The sequence below is a fragment of the Lethenteron reissneri genome, chromosome 13 (genome assembly GCF_015708825.2).
Source record: "Lethenteron reissneri isolate LAM-NWPU_2019-01 chromosome 13, ASM1570882v1, whole genome shotgun sequence".
In the NCBI taxonomy this organism is placed as follows: domain Eukaryota; kingdom Metazoa; phylum Chordata; class Hyperoartia; order Petromyzontiformes; family Petromyzontidae; genus Lethenteron; species Lethenteron reissneri.
The window spans coordinates 5,337,101-5,362,652 of NC_083791.1; the positions used below are offsets into that span (position 1 = coordinate 5,337,101).

At 47.9% G+C, this 25,552-nt stretch overlaps 1 protein-coding gene across 1 annotated transcript in view; it reads right to left on the reverse strand.

Moving 5' to 3' along the window:
* Positions 1-16,632, reverse strand: part of LOC133342023 (homeobox protein Meis3-like) — a 173,360-nt gene extending 156,728 nt beyond the window's left edge. The window contains exon 1 of the mRNA XM_061550895.1: positions 16,476-16,632. The gene's annotated coding sequence lies outside the window, so the exon portion shown is untranslated. The remainder of the gene's footprint in view (positions 1-16,475) is intronic.
* Between the last annotated feature and the right edge of the window lie 8,920 nt (positions 16,633-25,552).

Here is a 25,552-nt window from a genome sequence, read left to right on the forward strand (position 1 = left end):
TTCACAATAACCTATCTGTGTGGACCTCTAAGTATCATTCCCTGGTATCTGTGTGGATTGTCTCCGGATAGTCAAGTTTCCTCCCGCACTCAAAACTATCCTTAAAAATGAATTCATACACAATGCCGGAAAAAAGAGCATTGCGACTCAGTGAGGCTTTCCCGGACAAATCATTTCTATTATTGTAAAAAAAAACTGAGAAAAAGTGCTCAACTCAACGGTAAAATAACATGATAATTGGTTCTTTACCCTTCTATCTGGCAACAAAACTGACACCTTTTTGCAAGGAGTCATGTTTGCATAGACCGCAATACCTGCAGTCATTAAACAAACAAAAGAACATAACTCTGATAATGTGCACTGTCCTTGAAGTTGATTGGTCCACACCCGAGACAGCTTTCCTTCGAGCCTAGTCTCATATGGGTTGGACCAGATGACGCCAAAAGGCGCACTTTTGGCGTCATCTGGTCCAACCCATATGAGACTAGGCTCGAAGGAAAGCTGTCTCGGGTGTGGACCAATCAACTTCAAGGACAGTGCACATTATCAGAGTTATGTTCTTTTGTTTGTATTATGACTGCAGGTATTGCGGTCTATGCAAACATGACTCCTTGCAAAAAGGTGTCAGTTTTGTTGCCAGATAGAAGGGTAAAGAACCAATTATCATATTTTTACTGGCAAATGAGGTCCCCATAGGGTAAAATAACAATTAATGTAAATTATCTCGCCATAGAAATAGAACATAATCCAATGGAAAAGCTAAAAAGGATAAATAAAATAATATTGCAATGAGTAGAGAGATATTCCAGGCAAATCAGTTTTAAGGCTATAATCAATATTTTAAGCCCATTGTCAATCTACTGCTTGATGAAGGCCTTCCCAATGCAATGCCGGTCATGACCCAGTATGGGGATTGTTTGACCATACTTCACCACGTATGTAACTGTGGGATGCTGAAGTGAGGGGGTGGGGAGGGGGGAGGCAGTGAGATGCCCATGCCCAGTGATCGACAACCATTTTTTTCGAACTGGTTAAAAAAATTCTAGATTTGAAGCTTTCATGACTGCAAGGATTCATACTTTTCGTTTTTTCGGTAAAGTCACGTAGGTAAAAAATGGAATTAAAATTACGAAGTTTCGGAGGCAACACCAGTCTCCGTCATCAGGTGGGACCGTCACAGCCAGATTTGCTGTATCAAGTGATGACGGAGACTTGTGTTGCCTCCAAAACGTCGTGATTTTTATTATTTTATTTTTATTAATTTTTATTCAATTTTTTACCTACGTGACTTTACCGAAAAAACTAAGAGTATGGTTAAAAAAACTCAATTGCAAGAGCCGCAATGCGTGTGAACACGATACGACGGCCCTTAATAAATAGCGTCACGGTGCGGTCGTTGAAGAGCCGCACACGGCTCCGGAGCCACATCTTGCCGACCCCCCCCCCCCCACTTTTCCCCAAGATAGATTCGCGATATGCCACTTGCCAGCGACATTAGCCTTGGCTGAGACTCGAACTTGGATCGGCCGTTGTGAACCACAAAGAGAGCGCCACCACTCCCACACCCTTGCCGACTGAAACCGATCCTTGAACATTCCCTCGTAGGCAACGGGGAGCAGCGTACGAAACGGCCGTGTCCGCCGGCACACGGCACTTTCGACTTTCGAAGCTCTAACGTCCCGGTGGGGGGGCGGGGGGCGGGGGGCGGGGGGCGGGGGGGGGCGAGCGAGCGAGCGAACGCAAAGCAGCCTTCAAACGAGGGGCGTTAAAGTCGATTCGCGGTGGTGGCGGCGGCAGCGCCAGCGCCGGCTCGCCAGCGAGCGAGCAAAATAAAATCCATGGCCGTGTGGTGCAAAATAAGCACCTGCGCGCGCGGCGGTGGGCCGGTGGCCTCTTTGTCGACACGCGGACACCACGCTGGGCCGCACAGATGCACGCACAGGTGGGGGGGGGGGAAGGGTCGTGGCGGGGGGAACTCGGTGCGACCACTGCCGGCGCCCCTCTGCTTGCGCACGACACCGAATTCAAAGTGGCCCGCTTGCGTGGGGCTGTTTCGTTTTCGTAGGCTGGATTGTGCCGCTGGCCTGCGGCACCTCCAGCGCTCCGCGGAGGCGGCCGCTGACATTTTGCGCAAACATCGCTGCCCGCACGACGCGCGCTGCGGAACAGAAGCAAAGATGTTTTTTTATCAGACCTACCCGTGTCGAGTATACACACATACCGTACTGTATACGTCACAAAGCGTTTCTGTTCCGTATGGTCACGTACGGATCCCGTCCTTTGTTACAAGTTTGCTTGTTGAATTGTTTCCATCACCGGCCATCATCCATCCCACTGCTGAATGAACCCGCCGCCCGCCCGCCCGCCAAGCCATCGCCGCGTCTCACAACTCCATCCCTTCTCGAGCTCCCGTGCACGAGCTCATCTCACCGTTCCGTCAGCGCAGCGGATTCCCTCCCGGGTGAGAGATCGCTCCGTTGGATGCCACTCCAGCGTCGGTCTTCGCCACCCGGCCATCATCGCCGTCTCGAGTGACGCGTCCTGGTCAATCTCACTCGCGCTTCTTCAGAAAAGTCGGTGACGTGTCTAGCTTGAGTATGTTTTGAATTGTTTTGCAATGAGTAATCCCTTTTTTTTGCCGAGTGGTGTAATTGTTTTGTTTTGTTACCCAGACAAGAGACTTTAAATCAACCCATCATAATGTATGACGAGTCTGGGGGGTGGGGGTGGAGATTAAGTGGCAGGACAGCAAGCGGGTTGCCGGACATTTTTGAGTGTTATCAACTCCTGAGGTGTAGGTGTTATTCCGCGTACTTCCCAGTTAACTCGCATGTGCAAAACACAAATTTTAAAAAATGTACATTGCCCATGCATCCAAAAGGAAGGAACTTGCTGCAACAAAAGAGTCCTGAGACTTGCTGGGCATTTCTAGGATATTTTGTTGTTGCCGTGCAACTCCCCAGTGCCACGGTGGTGAGATGTTAACTACCTCGCCTGGTAAGCAGGAGGTGGGGGGGGGGGGGTCGATCCCGATCCTGATGCCTGCTTGCCTGCTCTTCCCGTGGTCGCGTGGATTGTTCTCCAGGTCCTCCTGTTTTTCCCCTCCACATTTGTAAACAACATGGCTTTAGAGTATTTGTCTGCTTTACATTTCCAGATCATGAGCCACTTTGTTGAGCAATCATTTGTGGCCAAGTCGTTTCTGAACAAGAGTCATAATGCTCAGTAGGCTTTACCTGGTAAATTTGAAATAGTTTCATAGTTTTAAAATCCTCCTCCCTCATTCTCTTCCACTCCCACCTTTCCCCAGCTGCTCTGCTGCAGTCGTGACCTCTGAACTCCGTGATGTCGCCGTCTCGCTGCTGCCATTCCTTCCGCTCCTGTCTCACTTCTGCTTCGTCTACTTTCTCACGTGTCTCAATTTCTTGGCTGTAGAGACACTATTAATTTAATCACAGAAAAAAGAAAACTATTACGTGACATACCAGTGTGTATTTTATTTACTTACTAATGTGTTGAACATGGGTGTGTGTCTGCAATTGAATTGAAGTGGAGAATAATTACTTCAAAAGACTGCGCACGTAATTTGTCTCTGGTCACAGAACAGATCTGGTTACGTACATTACGTGGATTCATATTATTAACGAACACCAACCTCAACCCATTACCCTGGCTGACGCTGCAGCAATACACCAGCGGTTGCTTGAAAATGCACACAATTGAAAAACAAAGTTAATTGATAAGAATAAAAATATATATTTATGCCGGCGAATATTCAAACTCACCTTCACGCAAAGGTGAGTTTAAAAAATATGGGTCCCGCAAACCTCAAAAGGCGTTGCACAACATTAAAAGATGAGAGTGGGCGCGTATTCCTCAAACACATTCGGGGCTGGAAACAAAAGGCACCTTGAAACCCCAACCGCGAAATCACTCCCATCAGAAGCCACAAAACAGCCTCAAGCACCAATACCAATACCCGCCATTCACCACTAAAACTAAACTCAAAAATGCAACTTTTTTTTGACCAGGTAAGGCCCACGGAGCTGAAAAGCTTATTTTCATAAGCGAACTGGCCTTAAAATACGAAGTGGCTTATCGTCGTGTGGAAATTTATAGTAGCAGCCAAATACTCTGAATGTGGAGGAAAGCCCGGAGGACCCAGAGAAAAATCCACGCGGCCACGGGGAAAGAGACACGTGATGGTGACATCACCACTTTGAGGCCACGTGAAGTGTCGAAGGCTCACTGACAGGAGGTCACGGGACAGACCCAGGTGCCTCGGGTTGGCTGACTGACATGACTGGCAGATGCACCAGCTGTACACCCGTATTGTGTGAACTTTCCGAATTTTAACCGCCCGGTGTTCCGTCCGCACACAAGCGGCTTACCATCCGGCGCTCCCAATTCCACGCTGGCATCAACACCAAGTCCGACATGGTTCTCGTGACGAGAGCTGCCGCGATATTCTCTCTCATGATACGATACCAACTTTTTGCCACGTTGACGACTGTCACAGCATCAGTTTCACCTAACTTGTAGGGGTTTTATTGCAGAGAGTTTTAGTGCAACATTTTCGTGTTTTTGGTATGCTTCCAGTACAATGAAAAAGAGATAAAGATGAAGTTCTTCAACTGCATAGTGCACTCCTGCCGTACATCTTCTAACCATTAAGAGCGATAACGCCTCTAAAGCACGTGCCGTCAGCTACACTAAAATCACGATTTTACAATTACCCTGACTACAATCACATCATACAATTGCCATTCCGCCAATTACTCTGCAAAGCGATTCGCAAAACATCCGTTCGCGTCGCTATTTACGCACAGCTATAATTACCGAGTTTGTTATTTCCTAAATAACTTTGTCGCGATATGAAGATAGTTTTGCTAAACGGACGATACGATCCTGACGAGGAAATACATCGCCACATCGCAGAAACCCAAGTTCCGTCACCTGTGTTTTGAAAGCTCTCATTTGTTTGCCCCGAAAATGTTTTAAGGGTAAGACGTTTCTTTTGCCAGCACCCATCGCTAATTGAATAATGAACGATGCTCGCTTTAACGTCTATCCCAAGCGGTACACATTGGCTTGTGTTTGACCTCGAGCGGAGGCTATGTGTGTGCGTGCAGCAGTTAACGCACGCGCTACATCAGGAACCCGGCGGCAAAAGTTCTATTCCCGCGCTCACAGCCAACACTAGTGACGATTATCCGAACCGGTCCTGGGCCTCGCCTAGGTCGACTCAGCTTCAAATGAGCACCTGGTGCAGTGTATAAACATCATCACTGGGGAGACAAAGGCGGTCGGGCGTGGGGCTGGCCACGCAGCCTCTCGTGTTCCGAACAGCACTTTCCCGAACGGTCTGTTGAGGCTACACGGGGGATCTTTGTCTTTATGACTTTTATGGGCACTTGAGCGAGTTTATTCACATGAACCTGGTGCCAAGCAAAGCCAAATCCCTTGCAGTGTCCGACCAGTCATCTGCTCCGAGCCAGAAGCTGGAGTCACTATTGTTTACCAGTGTCTTCAGTTACAAACTAGCACGGGGTTATTGTCCATGTCCATAGAGCTTCTCGAACACAGAACAATCAGCACTGCCAAGCAAAGCACAAATTTGCCCGAAGTTGCAACACCGGTTTCATGTCTGGGGTGGAGGACCCAGTTCCGACCTCACCACGCCGATAGAGTCGACCGTACAGGAGACGGGGTTGATTCGGATCCAGCCCTCTCCCGATTCAGGCCAGGCACTCACTAATCGGTGGTCAATCGCCTCCTTTTCACTCTTGTATCGCTGCTACTACGACATTGGTTACTGTTCCGGTGACCTTCACTCGTCGATTGCTTCGCCAGTGTTGAGGACTCGGTCTACCAAACACCGACCGTTTTGTCTCATCCCGCACACCGCGTTCAACCACCACAACCACCACCACCACAAGCACCACCACAACCACCACCACCGCACTGCAAGTCACAATGATTCTCTTTCTGCATCTGCCCTCACTCTGCTCCACTCCAGAATTCACTCCCATCGTCTCCTTTCCCAAGTTCCTTTAACACCCTCGATACATTTGGAGAGGGGCAAAAACACATTCTTGTTACCTCTGAACTATTACAACTTGTAATCAACAACTACATTATTAGAATGTGATGGTAACCAAGATATGAACCGCGTAACATCTGCACCGTCGCATGATGCCCATTGAATAGCGCCCAACAGCTGAATGGGCCCTTCTGCTGAAATAAATAAAATCTATATCTGTAATAGTGCTGTTTGTTGCTGGTCACTGAGCATTGTGGACAAGTGGGCCTGCAGCCTGTGCTGCGATTTAAAAACAAACGTCCTGTGAGCTGGCAGGGTTACAAACCCCCACAGGTTTGTAGATCTTCTTGGTTCTTTCGGTAAAGTCACGTAAAATGAAAATAATAAAATAATAAAAATTTAACATAATAAAATAATTCTCACGACGTTTCGGCCACAACGCAAGCAGCCGTCCTCATGTGGAGAACAGATCTGTCAGACTCTGCCTTCTCGACAGACCTGTTCTCCACCTGAAGACGGCTGCTTGCGTTATTATGTTTTATTTTTATTATTTTCCTTCTACGTGACTTTACCGAAAGAACCAAGAAGATGAATCCCTGCAGTCACGAAAGCTTTAAATCGAAATTTACGTTTGTAGATATATTCGATAAGAGGAAGTCACTGGAGATATGCACTTTCAAATCTAGATTGAAAACTCATTTCTATAGAACGACTTTTTTGTTTGTTTCGTTTGTTGTCCTTCCCCCCCCGCACCTCCGATTAGCATGGTTGGCTACAATGCAAAAGAAGTTCAACATACACATGCAAAGTGCTTGAAGATACTAAAACATTTTAAATTACATTGTATCTGCTGCAAATCTGACTTTGCAGCCTTGAGGGATTGACAGCAGACTATTCTTTTTTGCACCATTTAGATTTTTGTTTGTGGAACTCACAGGCAAGAAGCCATGCCTCACTTTGTGTACACACGAGATGACCCCCCCCCCCCGAAGGCCATTAGCAGGGAATGCGATATCGATATTCAACTTAAAACACTAACGACGACGCCTCTCGACCAACCCTCATCAAACGGCGCTCAAAACAAACACAGCTCAAAACAAACACAACGTACGCCTTGAGCCGCAGCCCACCATCGCAGATTTCCATTTTGTGCCGTCACGTTTTTCACCGCGAGGAGCATTTCGGATCATTTATGGGAAGCGACAACCGCAAGTTGTTCTTGGATCCCCAAAAAAAGTGGAAAATCGTTGTCCTCATCATTTCAACCCGTGCACGCATGAGATTCATTCAATGTCGTATACAAAGAGCAGTCCCTAGCGCACGGCAGAATGGGAGCGACTGCCCCGGGCCCCGCACTTTGGGGGGCCCCGCGCTTCTAGGTCACGGCGTCAGATGTAATACTTCCGCTTTAGTCTGAAGGCATCAAGGGGGGGGAGGGGGGCTCACACGGTGTGGTTTACCCCGGGCCCCGCACCCCCTCCCTATGGATGGGGCCTGAGTGTATTTTTTTAAACCCTTGCCCAATTAAACTTAAATCACCCAGAATACACCTGATCCTGCCAGATCTCGGAAGATAAGCTGATTTGCGCCTGGATAGTGCTTGGATGGGTGGCCACCATGCATAGAACAGGGGGTACCAGCTGTCACGGGGGGCTGTGTCATGAGCAGCCGAGGGCACTGTAGTGAAACATACATTGTGGTGCTGTTCTCGCCCACACGTCTGCGGTCCGCATCTTCACCAGCCGATACGAAGTCAGCCGACCCCGCAATCCATGACGTGCGGGGGGGAAGGCATTCTCTCATCTAGCAGTGGATTGATCAAGTTATGTACACGTATCGTGCGTGAACCGCGTGGCGTGCTGCATCGGGCTCGCGTTTTAGTTCAAATAAAACCACACAAATAAAATAAGAGTTCTGTACACGTACAAACGTAAATTGAAGCAGAGGACACTTTTTTAGATCTCTTGCCAAGCAAATTAGAATCCGAGTACGGGTGCTTAAACCCGCCTGCTTTGTCGCTTGCGTTAAATTCATAACTCCCCCTCGTCTGTGTTGATGTGGAGGACCAATATTGCTGATCCTATTATATATGTCTGCAGGGTCAATATTCCTACTATCTGCGGACATTAGCAGTTACAAGTGAGTAGTAGGGAAGCGGATAAAATAGGATTGTGTGCGGATGCTGCAGCTCCAGCGGATAATAGGACTCGCTGGTAATAGGGTCACGGGACAAGAGGAGTTTTCATGCAACGCACGCACACAACAAAGGTGTTACCTGCACACATACCGCGTTGGCGAATAGAATTCAGAAAAAGGGGTGTCCCTGGTTTGTGCCATGAAATATGATCAAGAATTCTGGGTAACTGTAAAGAAAAGCAAGCTTTCCCTCACCGCCCGATCACGACGTGCTTGTAAACAACAAATACGCAAGCTCAAATCTCCCAGGTGACCGACCCAAACGTTACCCAGGCACAGAGCTTCAGCTCTCACTCGAGGTTATCTGGAATTCTGCTGGCTAATTATCGGTGTAAGGCACTACCACGAGAGTACAAGGCACGCACATCTATAATAATCATCACATGTTTTTGTGGCCTGCAGTTAAATACCGTCATTCGGGATAGCTGGCAACTCGAGCAGCCATTCACGCACATCTTTTGCACACCGTAGTGCGCGCACACACGCACACACACCGCTGCACACACGCAAAGACAAAGATCCCCCGTGTAGCCTTCACAGACTGTTGGGGCAAGTGCCGTTAGCGAGCACCTATGAAGGCCGGCACGGCACACGAGGGGCTGGGTGGCCAGCACCCCGCCCGACCACCTTTGTCTCCCCATTGGCGATGTTTTTTTACATGCCGCACAAGGTACTCATTTGAGGCTGAGCCGACCTAGGGGAGGCCCAGGACCAGTTGTTCAGATAATCGTCGCTGGTGTTGGTGGCCGTGAGCAGGATAAGAACCCGGTGACCCGAGTTCTTATCCCATACACACACACAACACCACACACAACACCACACACACACACTACACAACACCACACACAGCACCACACACACACACACAACACCACACACACACAACACAACACCACACAGCACATAACACTACACACACCACACAACACCACACACAACACCACCACACACACGACACACACACAACTCCACACCACACACAACTCCACACACAACTCCACACATACAACACTATACACACCACACACACAACTCCACACCACACACACCACACACACAACACCACACACAACACCACACACACACACTACACAACACCACACACAGCACCACACACACACAACACCACACACACCACACAAAACTACACACACAACACCACACACAACTCCACACACACCACACACAACTCCACACTCCACACACACAACACCACCACACACACGACACACACACAACACCACACAGCACACAACACACACACACCACACACAACTCCACACACACACCACCACCACCACACACACGACACACACACAACTCCACACCACACACACCACACACACAACACTACACAACACCACACACACCACACACCCAGCAGTATCAAAATAAGGCAAGATGAATGTGGCATGCCAAAATAATTCAGGAACAGCATTCCGGGCTGTGCCAGATCAACGTAAGCACTCACTGCTTAGACAGCGAGACTGACTAAAGATCTAGAAGTTAATTGGCTGACAACCCATTGAGATAAGGATATCTCGTATACATGCAAGAGCTGCTATCTCGTGTGCTTAGACGATCATAGTTGAGCGAATCGTTGATGTAAATTCTGATAACGTTATAAAAGGGCCACAAAGTTGAAATTTGGCACAAACAAATTCGGGAGATGGAGAATTGTAACTATTATTGCCATTGACAGGCTTGGAAGCAAGTCGTTTCAAGGTAAATATCCAGTTAAATATACGTTATATAAACATTTACAGATTTAACATATTTAAACGATTAAAACTAAAATGTTCAAATTTGGCCCACCAACAATTCCCGTCTGCACGTTTTACTTGTGTGTGTGGGAGTAATGTTGGATGCCAAACACTTAATGCGGTTCCCCATCATCAGCAAACCTAGGAATTTAACACGGAGATAGATGGAATGAGACAAAAAAAAGCCAACTGAAAGGACCAGAAAGATATCCGAGTAGATTGGCACAAGACAGAGGAAAGTGGAATCAAATGACAGCATGTGCAGTGGACACCCCGATGGGCTTTCTGCCCATGGATCGTGATGATGATGAAAGGCACAGACTCTCACTCACTGCCAGTTACGAGTATGTTGTATTTAATCAATCGTAATTTTTTTAAAATAACTTCCACGACTGGATGAAGGGGCCCTCCCCCACGCCATCCATGCCCTTTATGGTGGACGTTTTGAACATACTTCGCCTGCACGAGTCAGTGTGGGTTTAGTTTAGATCTTAAGCTTTCGTGACTGCAATGTTCCATACTCTTTGGTTCTTTCGGTAAAGTCACGTAGGTATAAAACATTTATTTTAAAACTTTTTTTTACCTATGTGACTTTACCGAAAGAACCAAAGAGTAAAGAGTCAGTGTGGGTTGGTGAAGGAAGGGGGGGTAGGGGAGCTGGGCTGTGTGGGTGGGTGCAGAACCGGGTCTGACACTGTACCACTTGCTCATCAAAGCAGCCATTGCCGGAAATCCAACTCAGGTGGGCCACGTGGGGAGCTTAGTGTGCGACTGTAACTTCTGCAAGCACCGCTGCAAACACGTTGTAAGCGCATGCTGCGAGGTATATCTGGTGTGTATTCGCACGCTGTGCTGCATGTACATCTAGCATGCGAGCACGTGCATATATCTTACACGTGAAATCCAACTGTCCAAACACGAGGACATGATGGAGTTCACCTCCATTGATGATCCTCAGCCAACGGAAGTCATTCCACATTCCAATGACTGTGTGTAACCAGTTTCAGTACTTGTTGGCACATGATGATACCTGAATCCAAATCTGTTCTTCCCCTAGGTCACCTCAGCCTAAACATAATTCCTGGTGTAATGTATGTCAACGCCAACATTGGGTTTGCTCAGCCTATCGTGTCCTCCTACTGGGTAAAGTAAACATCAGTTGGTGGGGAAATCAACATTGCCCGTCCACCATGAGAATGTGGAATTTCCACCACTTGCTCAGGATAGCGACAAAGAGAGATGAAGACATCAGAACGCTGGTTTGGGGACGACTCGCTTTTACAACTGTTTCTAATCCCATCACCAAATCGATGCGTGACGTTCACTTAAAATCAGATGACAGAGATCGGAGGCAGTAAAAAAAAACCCTGCACCAATGGAGGGTTGGGGTAAAATAGTGTGAATTAAAATATTAGAAAATGTAAGGTTTGGTGGCGGGACAAACCATTTCAACAGTAACACGGCGAATAATTCAAAACTCCTTACAACAGTATCATGAAAAACAACCTAACAGCCAAAATCAATCGATGATAACCACTTATGCATAATGATATCACACATTTCAGCAATGAGTGAATTGAAAACATAGCAATATTTATTTGGAGTTATACGTGCGTGTGTGTACGTCCTTGGGTGGTCCACATGGCCCAGTGGTAGCGCATTCACTGCTCGTTTCACAGGTTCACGGTTCGAATTCAGCGGCCACCCCGATTAATACTGCTGGTATATCATACTACAGTACCCTTAAAAGTAATCTATGCCTCGAGTTTCCAAGCTGGCTGCTGACTGGGCCCCTTCTCCACGCCAACAACAACTCTGATGTTAGTGTCCGCGTGCCGTTGCCACCGAAACTAGCTTGGTGACTGGCTGCACGGAATTTTACGTGAGATTGAAACGGCGGAAGAAATTCAGAAAACATAGATAGCTACACCGAAGAGGCGTGAGTAACGGATACAGAAGGTCAGTTAATTTAAAATCGTTATAACGTTTCGATCTGTGCTATTTAACAAAAAAAACTCACAATGTAAGTGTATGTTGAACATCTTTCGCACCGTACGTAGCCAACCTTGCCCATCATCTCGCCACTTACGTAATAAGTAGATTACCTTTTAAGTGCTCTGAATACAGGTTAGTGGGAAGAGGAGGGCCATGAAAATGACAGCTCTATTAATTTCCCGTTGCAGAGCGGACGGCCCTCCCTGGTTTCTCTTACTGGTTGGCCGTAACAAAAATTACTTTATAAAAATTACTCCTCGCCCTCTGCTTCGAAGTGGACGTTCAAGGTCCCGTGCCGTCATTCACAATAGCGAGCCATTGTGTGTGTGTGTAGGCGTCATGGTCCACATTTTGCTACATTTTTTTTACGACCCGCACATTAACTCGCTCGGGATGTGATATACATCAATCATCATCGCCAATTACTGTGAAACGTTTTGCAGGATTCCTCCTAAATAAGAGTAATGAGACTCAGGAGATGTTTTTCGTGGGTTAGAGCAAGCGTCACAATAATAATAATATCATATCCGCACCGACCACGTTTGACATATACATAGGCAAAGGCAGATTGGATCATGAACTTATCCCTCGCATCAGGCAGCTGACACGCACTCTCGTCGTGAAGAAGAGACAGGTCCCATCTTATTCGGCTTAGACACAGGAAGACTCGCGTCCATTGCGTGTGCGGGGGACATGATCAGAGTAATGAAGACAGTTAAAAAAACACTCCAGATTCAAGTTGTAAGCGTGACTTTGAGACAAGACCAATTGGCTTACGTCGAGGTCCTTTTAAACAGCACCAAGGCTACACGCCGTCATATCACAACGTTCAGCAATTGCATTCAAATACGATCTTCCTAATTACGTGACATCTTCTTCTTGGTTCTTTAGGTAAAGTCACGTAGAATGGAAATAATAAAAGAATACAAATAAAACATAATAAATGTTTTATTATTATTAAGAATAAAAATAAAACATAATAAATGTTTTATTATTATGTTTTATTTTTATTATTTTATTATTTCCATTCTACGTGACTTTACCGAAAGAACCAAGAAGATGAATCCCTGCAGTCACGAAAGCTTTAAATCGAAATACGTGACATCTGTATTCTTATCAGAGTATTGTTTTTTGTTTGCATTTGACTGCAGGTATTGTGGTTAATGTAAGCATGATTCCTTGCAAAAGGTGTCAGTTTTGTTGCCAGAAAAAAGGGGAAAAACCCTATTAGTATCTGTATTCTTTCTCAGTCGGGGGAAAATATACGTACACTTTTATTTTAACTTATAAACCAAAACCATGGCATGTTCTATTAAAATGATCCGAGCCGTTCCACGATCAATTCCTCTGTATATAGCACAAGGAGTCGGGCAAAAACATGCGGCTTCGTGGCGTGATGTATTAAAGACCCATCGTCTTGTATTCACATATATTGCTGCTGCTGCGGCTCTTGTAATGTTGTGTTGTTTTTTGTTATTGTTTCGGAATTCGTAAAAAAGTATTTCTTGTTATTTTGGTTTTCGACCCGTACCGTAGAATAATGCACTTCGAATAGGGATATAACGCATTTTAACCCGAAATTAAGACGCACCACCCCCAAGACTCATACAAATCTTGCCGGTCGCACATGTACACGTGCAGTCCTACCCGGCGGCTTACGTTGAGACGCAAGACAACTTCTCATTTAACAATTTCGTCGGGGAATTGGGGTGGGGGGCGTATTATAATCCGGAAAGAACGATACGGCCTTGAAACAATAATTTCGGTTCGTTCGATCTTATATTGCGTTGCATCGTAGTGCAAACTGAGAAAAAGTTAAGTTTTTTTTTGTAATCAATTAAATTGTACATTGTCGTGTTTTTTTTTTAAATCGTCTTACCTTGAACTACCGAGAAAATAAATAACCTTTGTCAGCAATACTGTACTGCTAATGCCCTAGGCCAACTTACCCAAAAATGTGGCTATTAACCACACGGGGTTTCTTTTGTTGGTGTGATAAATAAGAAAAACTCAACGCACGTGTCAATATCACTGCCACCCCCCCCCCCCCCCCAAATGAGAAACAATTGATGCGACGTTTCGGGCAATGGCCCATTTTAATAGCACACACAAACATTTGCTATTGTTGTATACATGTTTTTCCTTTCAGGGCAAGTGATGTTATGGACACATTGAGAGTCGGTATTAACTGCGCCACGAGTCAACTTCCATTGACGCACGCGCAAGATAAAAAGTTGTCAGCGACTTCGCTGCGTTGCCGATAGACAACTTACAAGACAAGGTGGACACACACACACAATGCTTTCATCAAAGTTGTCAATCGCAAATGCTGTTGTCCCTCTTAACGTTTAAAAGGGGGATTGATAATCATCGAACGTATGCAGGACGTATGGCACCGACAGTATTTGAATCAAATAAAGACGATTTCTTGGGAAGCCGTATGTTTTTTTCCCCCAGTAGTCATTACACATGTATAAGGGTATTTAACGTTTGTGTAAATGTGTGCTTCGAATCCATGTTGTTTTCTTGGTTCTTTTGGTAAAGTCACGTAGAATGAAATAATAAAAAAATAAAACATAATTTTAAAAAATTCCATTCTACGTGACTTTACCGAAAGAACCAAGAACATGAATCCCTGCAGTCACGAAAGCTTTGAATCGAAACATGTTGTTCAGTAAATACGCTCATTGTCCCAGCCTATGTGTACAAGTCACGATGTTATAGCATCATCTCAATCACCCCTTGAGTTTGGAACGCACGCTGCACTCACACAACAAACTTTTCCCCGTGTCGCCTTAACAACATGCTCTTAGGAGCAAGTGTTGTTAGCGAGCACCTATTAAGGGTCAGAACGGTACACAATAAAGGGATGGGTGGCCAGCACCGCGCCCGACCGCCTTTGTCTCCCCAGAGGGGATGTTTCCACCCCACACCAGGTACTCGTTTGAGGGTTCAGCTAATCGCCACTGATGCTGGCCGTGAGCGGGGATCGAACTCGGGTGGTTCGTAGCGCGGCGCGCTAACCCCTGCACCACCGCTCCCCACACAGACGAGACTAACACACACACAGACACACACACTACCACACAGACTAGACTAACACACACACACTACCACACACACAGACTGCCACACACACACAGACACACACAGACTAACACACAGACAGACACACACACACTACCACACACACACACAGACTAACACACAGACAGACACACAGACTAGACTAATACACACACACAGACTACCACACACACAGATACACACACAGACTACCACACACACACAGACGACCACACACACACAGACGACCACACACACACAGACGACCACACAACGCACACTTCACCCCATGCACAACTGTTGCTCTTCCGTCCCAACCTCCCCCCCGCACCTACACACAGAGCGCCGTGCCTCTCCTACTTACACACACACAGACTAATACACAGACTAACACACACACAGACAAACACACACAGACAGACTAACACACACACAGATTAACACTAACACACACACAGACAGACTAACACACACACAGACTAACACACACATACAGACTAACACACACACACAGACTAACACACAGACTAACACACACACAGACTAACACACAGACTAACACACAAAGATAAAGATCCCCCATATAGCCTTAACAGACTGTAGGGGCAAGTGCTGTTAGCGAGCACCTAACACACACACAAACACACACACACAAACACACACAGACTAACACACACACAGACTAATACACAGACTAACATACACACAGACTAACACACACACACACAGACCAACACACACACAGACTAACACACACACAGACCAACACACAGACAGACTAACACACACAGACCAACACACACACACAGACCAACACACACAGACTAACACACAGACAAACACACACAGACCAACACACACACAGACTAACACACACACAGACTAACACACACAGACTAACACACACAGACACACTAACACACACACAGAGAGCGCCGTGCCTCTCTTACACACACGACGACAGTGGCACAATTCCATCCCTACCCGTGTACATCATTCAACATTTCATTCATGTGTCCACGACCACGCACACAACAACAACAACTACAGTAGAGACACACACACACTGCATATGTAACAAAACAAAAAACCCAAACACAAATCACACACACACACGCTTGGACAGTTTAAACGCAACTCGTTGCGTAAATGCAACCTCCTTTACACTAAAATCTTGACCCGTAACAGCAGCAATACAATACAGCGGACACGCGAATTTTGAGAAATAGCTTAAGCCATGAATGAATAAAACGTGGGTGGATGTTTATGAACAGAACGCCAGTTAAAAGCCATCACCACCAACATAACCCAAGCCAGGCATCAGCAGCAGCAGCAAGCACAGCTGACTGACTGCTCCTCCTGGCTCAGCATTGGCGGTGATGCGATCTCTCCCAGCCAGCCAGCCAGCTTACCAGATGTGATGCCAATCTCGGTTGGGATGGGAGCTCTCGAGAGAAGTGACCGCCACGACAAGCACTGGCAGCAGCAGCAGCGACGATGATGATGATTCTCCTCCTCCTCCCACCACCACCACCTCCTCCTTCTCTCCCCTCCAATTTGTTTCAGCGCTGCGTTTTCTGACCACCATCAGCATCACATCCCATTGCCATTGCACCTCCTCCCTCCATCCCCTCCTCCTCCTCCCTCCCCCTCTCCCACTCCCCTTACGCGAGCTTCGCCCTCATTAATATTAAGCGCGGAGTCGCCTCGTACGCAAATAGCCTCGTGAATATGAATGAGGAGGCAACGCGAGAGAGGCGCCGTGGGTTGCAGCGGCGGTGGCGGAGGCGGGAGGAGGAGGAGGCATCGTGCGTGCGCGCAAGCTGGGGATGATGTTCATGTGACCCGTGCGCTGTGCGCTGTGTCTGTGTGAGCTGTCTGTGTGTCTGTGTGTGTGTGTGTCTGTGTGTGCGTTGTGTGTTGTGTGCGCTTGTGTGTGTGTGTGTGCGCTGTGTGTGCTGTTTGTGTGTGCTGTTTGTGTGTGTGTGCGCTGTGTGTGTGTCTGTGTGTGCGCTGTGTGTTGTGTGCGCTTGTGTGTGTGTGTGTGCGCTGTGTGTGCTGTTTGTGTGTGCGCTGTGTGTGTGCGCGCTGTGTGTTTGTGTCTGTGTGTGCGCTGTGTGTGTCTGTGTGCGTGTGCGCTGTGTCTGTATGCCTGCTGTGTGCGCGTGTGCGCTGTGTGCGTGTGCTGTTTGTGTGTGCGGTGTGTGTGTCTGTGTGCGCTGTGTGTGTCTGTGTGTGCGCTGTGTGTATCCGCTGTGTGTGTGTGTGCGCTGTGTGTGTGTCTGTGTGCGCTGTGTGTGTCTGTGTGTGCGCTGTGTGTATCCGCTGTGTGTGTGTGTGCGCTGTGTGTGTGTCTGTGTGCGCTGTGTGTGTCTGTGTGTGCGCTGTGTGTATCCGCTGTGTGTGTGTGTGCGCTGTGTGTGTGTCTGTGTGCGCTGTGTGTGTCTGTGTGTGCGCTGTGTGTATCCGCTGTGTGTGTGTGTGCGCTGTGTGTGTGTCTGTGTGCGCTGTGTGTGTCTGTGTGTGCGCTGTGTGTATCCGCTGTGTGTGTGCGTGTCTGTGTGTATCCGCTGTGTGCGCTGTGTGTGTGCGCGTGTCTGTGTGTGCGCTGTGTGTGCTGTTTGTGTGTCTGTGTGTGCGCTGTGTGTGCTATTTCTGTGTGTGTCTGTGTGTGCTGTTTCTTTGTGTGCTGTGTGTGTGCGCTGTGTGTGCTGTTTCTGTGTGTGCTGTGTATAAGTGCGGTGTGTTTGTGTGCTGTGTATAAGTGCGGTGTGTGTGTGTGCTGTGTATAAGTGCGGTGTGTTTGTGTGCTGTGTATAAGTGCGGTGTGTGTGTGTGCTGTGTATAAGTGCGGTGTGTTTGTGTGCTGTGTATAAGTGCGGTGTGTGTGTGTGCTGTGTGTGCTGTTTGTCTGTGTGCTGTGTGTGCGCTGTGTATGAGTGCGGTGTGTGCGTGTGTACCATGTGTGCAGTGTGTGTACTGTGTGGGTGAACATTGTGTGCTGTGTGAGCATGTGGACCGTGTATGTGTGCTGTTTGTGTGTGTGTGCGGTATGTATGTGTGCTGTTTGTGTGTGCGATATGTGTGTGTGCTGTTTGGGTGTGCGTATTGTGAACGGTGTGGGTTGTGCTGTGTGTGTAATGTGTGTGCTGTGTGTAATGTGTGTGCTGTGTGTAATGTGTGTGCTGTTTGGGTGTGCGTATTGTTAACGGTGTGTGTGTGCTGTGTGTGCGTACTGTGGACGTTGTGTGTGTGTGTGTCATGCGTGTACTGTGTACAATGTGTGTACAATGTGTGTGTGTGTATGCGGAGCATGTGGCGTACGTAGACTGTGTGCGCGATGCACATTGTGTGTCCCTTCTTTAAGCAGGAGATAAAAACAAAAACAAACCTGTCGAGACAGCGGCCTTAAACGAGCTGTGTAAACATCACCACTGGGTAAGACAAAGGCGGCCGAGCGTGGTGTCCCACAGTCCTGGCTTCAATGCGCGTGCTCGCTAACAGCACTTTCCCCGCAGCAACGACAACGCCACAATGTTCAGCCAGCTCCCCTTTGTTAATCCACTGCCAGATGATGGCCTCCCCCCCCCCAACCCCCCCACTAAGCCGTTGTCACTCACAGGGATTTTTTTACCATACTTCACCACGCCGGGCGGTGCGCGTTGACGGGTGAGATATTATCGCGGTGGTTTGGGAATCGTGCTCCGGGCGCGCACGTTCACAGAGAGGGGGGCCCACACTTTCACAGAGAGGGGGGCCCACACTTTCACAGAGAGGGGGGCCCACACTTTCACAGAGAGGGGGGCCCACACTTTCGTCGATAATAAATCGTCAGTGTGAGGGCCGCCACACATTTTAAACCATTGGGGGTTTCACAGCAGCACGATGATGATAGTAGGGGGAGGGGGGGGGGGTCACATTTGTGTGTTGTCCGGGGCCACACTAAAGGCCACCCAGGGCCACACTAAAGGCCACCCAAGGGCCACACTAAAGGCCACCCAAGGGCCACACTAAAGGCCACCCAGGGGCCACACTAAAGGCCACCCAAGGGCCACACTAAAGGCCACCCAAGGGCCACACTAAAGGCCACCCAAGGGCCACACTAAAGGCCACTCAGGGGCCGCACTAAAGGCCACCCAGGGGCCACACTAAAGGCCACCCAGGGCCACACTAAAGGCCACCCAGGGCCACACTAAAGGCCACCCAGGGCCACACTAAAGGCCACCCAGGGGCCACACTAAAGGCCACCCAGGGGCCACACTAAAGGCCACACAGGGCCACACTAAAGGCCACACAGGGGCCACACTAAAGGCCACTCAGGGGCCACACTAAAGGCCACCCAGGGCCACACTAAAGGCCACACAGGGGCCACACTAAAGGCCACTCAGGGGCCACACTAAAGGCCACCCAAGGGCCACACTAAAGGCCACTCAGGGACCACACTAAAGGCCACTCAGGGACCGCACTAAAGGCCACCCAGGGGCCACACTAAAGGCCACACAGGGGCCACACTAAAGGCCACTCAGGGACCACACTAAAGGCCACTCAGGGACCGCACTAAAGGCCACCCAGGGGCCACACTAAAGGCCACACAAGGGCCACACTAAAGGCCACACAGGGGCCACACTAAAGGCCACCCAAGGGCCACACTAAAGGCCACACAGGGGCCACACTAAAGGCCACCCAGGGCCACACTAAAGGCCACCCAGGGCCACACTAAAGGCCACACAGGGGCCACACTAAAGGCCACCCAGGGGCCACACTAAAGGCCACCCAAGGGCCACACTAAAGGCCACCCAGGGCCACACTAAAGGCCACCCAGGGCCACACTAAAGGCCACCCAAGGGCCACACTAAAGGCCACACAGGGGCCACACTAAAGGCCACTCAGGGGCCACACTAAAGGCCACCCAAGGGCCACACTAAAGGCCACTCAGGGACCACACTAAAGGCCACTCAGGGACCGCACTAAAGGCCACCCAGGGGCCACACTAAAGGCCACACAGGGGCCACACTAAAGGCCACACAGGGGCCACACTAAAGGCCACCCAAGGGCCACACTAAAGGCCACACAGGGGCCACACTAAAGGCCACCCAAGGGCCACACTAAAGGCCACACAGGGGCCACACTAAAGGCCACCCAAGGGCCACACTAAAGGCCACCCAGGGGCCGCACTAAAGGCCACTCAGGGGCCACACTAAAGGCCACTCAGGGGCCACACTAAAGGCCACACAGGGGCCACACTAAAGGCCACTCAGGGGCCGCACTAAAGGCCACTCAGGGACCGCACTAAAGGCCACACAGGGGCCACACTAAAGGCCACTCAGGGGCCGCACTAAAGGCCACTCAGGGGCCGCACTAAAGGCCACACAGGGGCCACACTAAAGGCCACACAGGGGCCACACTAAAGGCCACACAGGGGCCGCACTAAAGCATCACAGAGCCTGGAGACACTGTTCAGCAGGCCCCTGCTACATTGTACTGGACATCTGTGAAAAAAGAGCTTCATAGCTCATCGGATTTCTCCAGTCTAAAATATTCTTATTGAAATTATTATTAGGCTTGTGCACAGGTCTGAACAGGTCCTGGGCCTCCTCTATGTCGACTCAGCCTTAAGTAGTCGTTTGTGTTTATACGTCAGCACTGCTCGTCACATCACGTTCGTGCGCGCCACGTGCCGCTGAATATAAAAGTGCTCGCGGTGTCGTACTTACTCCTTGGCGGAGAATGAAAGACTTCACTGGGTGGGATCTTTTGTCTTGTATATATGCAAACCAGCGTTAGCTTTTAACCATATCAAGAGTATGTGTACATACACAAACACGAGCGTTATGCCCAACTCTCTTACGATGCCACTAAACACGTGTTTTGCTTTACACGTGTGCGTACTGAATTCATCTCCTATACCTTAATCTCCGGATTATCAGATGTTCCGGAAAGTAAGACGCACTCCAAAACGTGTGCCTGGTGTCAATAAAAATATTTACAAATCTTGATCACTTATCAAATTTTAAGTCGCACCTTTCAACTTTTGCTTTAAAATTCAGTGGGGGGGGGGGGGGGAGAGACGTGATGCGTCTTATAATCCGGCGGCTAGGGTACCTCTATCTGTAATATCACTAAGAATTCGGTCACATAAATAACACTGATTCAATCCACATGAATGCATACACACAATACCAATTAACTCATGGAAATATTCACGCGCGCGTGTGTGTGTGTGTACATCCGTACATGCAAGCACCACTCATAATTCACTCATATCAATACTTGTAACACGAAACCTACACACATACGTAACGAACACACTAAAGACCAATAAAGGCAACACAAGCAAGTCTGTGGATATAGGTTATCGAAGGAAAATGCAGCAAATGTCCACGTTGGTCTAACCCAGGGGTTGACAGACTGCGGCTCTTTAAGGACCGCATCGTCTCCTATTCACCACGTGCATCGCTGATGCTCTCGAAATACAGTATTGAGTTGTTTTTAGATTTACCGAATTCGAAAAAATTGTCACTTCTTGTTATGTTTAGTTGTCGAACCCCCCTGGGCCTAATTAACGCAACCAACTCTCACCTGGTTGGACGATGACGACACGATTGTTGGGACCAGGTGTTGTTAGCGAGCGCCTATTAAGCCCGGAAAGGCACCACGCACGAGGTTGGTATGAGTGGGGGAGGGGTGGGAGGGCAGCTCCAACGCCTGGCCTCACCTTTAGTCCACCCAGGTTGTACTTCGCCCCAGGCACAGGGTAGACGTGTCGAGGACGTGCACCGGTTTAAAAACTCAATATAAAGGTGCAGCCCTGCAATGTGCCTGCTCACGCCACTGGAAGGTCCCACTCGGGTCTCCAGGAAGAGGGAGCTCTAGAGAACCACACGAGAGAGTCTTCTTGGTTCTTTCGGTAAAGTCACGTAGAAGGGAAATAATAAAATAATAAAACATGATAAAATCCCACGACGTTTCGGCCACAACGCAAGCAGCCGTCCTCAGGTGAAGAACAGGTCTGTCTGTCGGAAAGACAGACCTGTTCTTCTGTCGGAAAGACAGACCTGTTCTTCACCTGAGGACGGCTGCTTGTGTTGTGGCCGAAACGTCGTGAGAATTGTATTTTATGATGTTTTATTTTTATTATTTTATTATTTTTTTTCCTTCCACGTGACTTTACCAAAAGAACCAAGAAGATGAATCCCTGCAGTCACGAAAGAAGCTTTAAATCGAAATTCACACGAGAGGGTGTTTGGTCTACTCTTCCACGCTGGCCAGAAGGCTTGGTAGATATATATCTCGTATTAGTTTTATAATAGACCACGAGCTGACGGGCGGTCTGTGAGCGCGCGACATACACACACGCGTGCGTGCGCGAGCCTTAGCAATAGCTGCATTGGGCCATGCAACGGTGTTATAAAATATTTAGGTACAATTTTAAAGTGGCGAGGCTGAAATTTACGAATGTTAATTTACGAAAGCTTGTTTATACCCTCCCTGTTTCATTTGAATATTTTTTTCAATATTTGTTTTATATAAACAAGGCCAAGTAAACATTAACGAATTTGCACGGTTCCAGTTTATGCAATTGACTGCAAATTACTTTTCTTTATTCTTTGATTTTAATTGAAAACGAGGAAACACACACACACCCTGGTAGTAGTAATACTGTAATGAAAGACCCATCCGTAGCCGTTAGTCTTGTTAGATAGACCGTTTTGTTGGGCAAATTTTGCCGCGTGATAATTAAGCACCGACAACATTGTGACACATTCTAAATATTCAAACGAACCATGATTTACTCCTAATTAATAATTGCTTCTAAACACAACTGAGTTTTTAAAAAATATATATTCCAAGGACAAATACGCTTGTCAACATGGGATTAAACGGCGATGCTCGCGTTTGTTTATATAAAATATATTCTTTAATTAGGTATTGTTAATTGTGTTAGGGTTTCCAGAGCATTCACTGGCACTGCTATTGTCTCTCACAGACGAACGAGAATGCACGTGTTTGCAATCAGTGCTGGGATGAGTTGGGATGGGGGTGCCTTGGGGTTGAGAGCTCTCTTTGGGAGCTCTGCTCGTGGATGTTCATCATTATCATCATTCCACTGCTGGATCGAAGTATCCCCAAAGCCGTCGCCACTTCTCACGTTCCTAAGATGTAGTAGTCAGCCCAGCACCCCGTGCACGCACGTGGACTGATTTCATCGCTTCATATCCTCGGTGTGGTCCTTTCGCAAGCCTCGAATTCTTTAGCTACCATTCCGTGTTTTAGTATTCTTAACTAGCAGCAATCATCCCCTTCCAGCGACGCTCCCTGCTCAAAGCCCACTCTTCTTCCCAGCTGAAATGACGTTTGAATTATGTCATTAACCTGGGTATGTTCTGTAATCCACGCCTTTCTCTCCCTGTCCCTCAATGTAAGTTCAAGCACGCACCGTTCCACGCTTACCGCGTACGATCCTGCACAGTGCTGGTACTGGTAGGAACCTCCTGGTTCCACCAACCCACAGGGGATTATTGTGTCCGTCCGTCGTGCATCCAAAAATGGGAGGGGTGGGGCTGGGTGGAGAGGGGCGGGCTGGGTGGGGAGGGGCTGGGTGCGGAGGGACTGGGTGGAGGGTGGGAGGAGTGGGGCTGGGTGGGAGGGGTGAGGCTGGGTGGGGTCACCCCGTGGTGCCCTTATAAAACTCAACGTTTAACCTACTCACGCCGGCTTGTGCCCGCCCTCACAGTCGGCCATATTTGCGGAATACACCACGCCGCCGTTGACCCTGGCCATTGACCGAGCAACCCAACGTTCCTACCAGCTCCCTCCACAGGAATGTGTTGGCAGCATTCAAAACTGTTAAGAAAAGTAAGTGTTAAAAGTTAGACATTATCCTCCCGATGTAAAACACCTTTCCCGCCTCCTGTAGCCAAATTTGGAGGTGCGTCTTATAATCCGGTAAAAAACGAAGAAACGGAACGCGTTCGTTAATGGCATATAATAGGCGACGGTTCGGGCAATGGCCTTTCTTCCTAGCACATACTCCAGTAGATGTGTGCTACTTACTTTCCGCAACGTACAATATTATAATCCTGTAAACCGAGTGAGTTACAGGACTGTACTAGTTGTAGTACAGTGGAGGATGCGATCCTGGAATATATAAGGAAAACTTGGAAGACCAGTGAAAACTATTACTCTGTTAGATTAGAGACGAAATCAAAATATGGCTATACTTTGTTAACGTAGGAACTGGAAATAATGGGCATTAATATATATAATAATAAACACTTCTTCCAGACAGCTGATGTCCCCATTTACAGACGACTAAATAACAAGACGACACTGCTCACGCACCGTGCAGCACATCAGATAAACAAGCCAAGTAGTAAAAACATTAGGACGCTGTCTTTCCGACAGCTCTGTTCTTCACCTGAGGACGGCTGCTTGCGTTGTGGCCGAAACGTCGTGAAAATTTGTATTGTTTTATTTTTATTATTTTATTATTTCCCTTCTACGTGACTTTACCGAAAGAACCAAGAATATAATTTATGCAGTAGCTTGATTTGAAGATTTCGTGACTGCAGGAATCCATACTCTTTGGTTCTTTCGCTAAAGTCACTTAGGTAGAAAAAAAGAATAGATCACGACGTTTCGATCGCCACACAAGCAATCGTCTTCATGTGGGAGAGAGAAACATGCTGCTGAAACAAGTCCTTATATTGTAGCCTTCTTGTCTCGCAGTCTGTTAAATTGTTAAAAGATCTAACACTTGTGTGAAAACCCTCCCCGTAGAGGCGGTTCACCTGAGGACGACCGCTTGTGTGGCGATCGAAACGTCGTCATCTATTTTTATTTTTCTTCTACGGACTTTACCGAATGAACCAAGGAGTACTCGTGTAGTACGCTGAACGTTTTTCGCATCGTACGTATCCAACCGTGCTCGTCGGAAGAGCGGTGGAAGGACAACAAACTTTACAACAAAAAGCAGTTCTAAAGAAATGCGCTTCAAGCTGGATTTTAAAGTGCATAGCTCCAGTTGATTCCGAATATCGGAAGGAAGAGCGTTCCAGACGGCCGCAGAAGCGCATCTGAAAATGCGCGATGCAGCAACAGTCTTCGTTGGATGGCAGCAGCCAAACTTCGCTGCTGGTTGCGAGGATTACCAGAGTTAGCATGACGATGGTTTATACTCCTTGACGAGATCAGCGAGGTATTGTGGATCATTTGTGGCAAGCACTTTGTGTGTTCACTGCTGTGATTGACGGGGTCTCCGCGAGCTTATGTGAAATGTTCTCGCCACGAACATCTACCCATCCTAAAAAGCATTTGGTGAACAAGCCTGACTCTACTGATGACACTCAAGAGAGTCAACGCCGGTCCAGAGTTTGCTTGAAACAAAACGCTGCTTGATAACATTCAATTGGAAAGCCATTTTTTACCGACGTGACTTTACCGAAAAAACTAAGAGTATGAATCCTTGCAGTCACGAAAGCTTCAAATC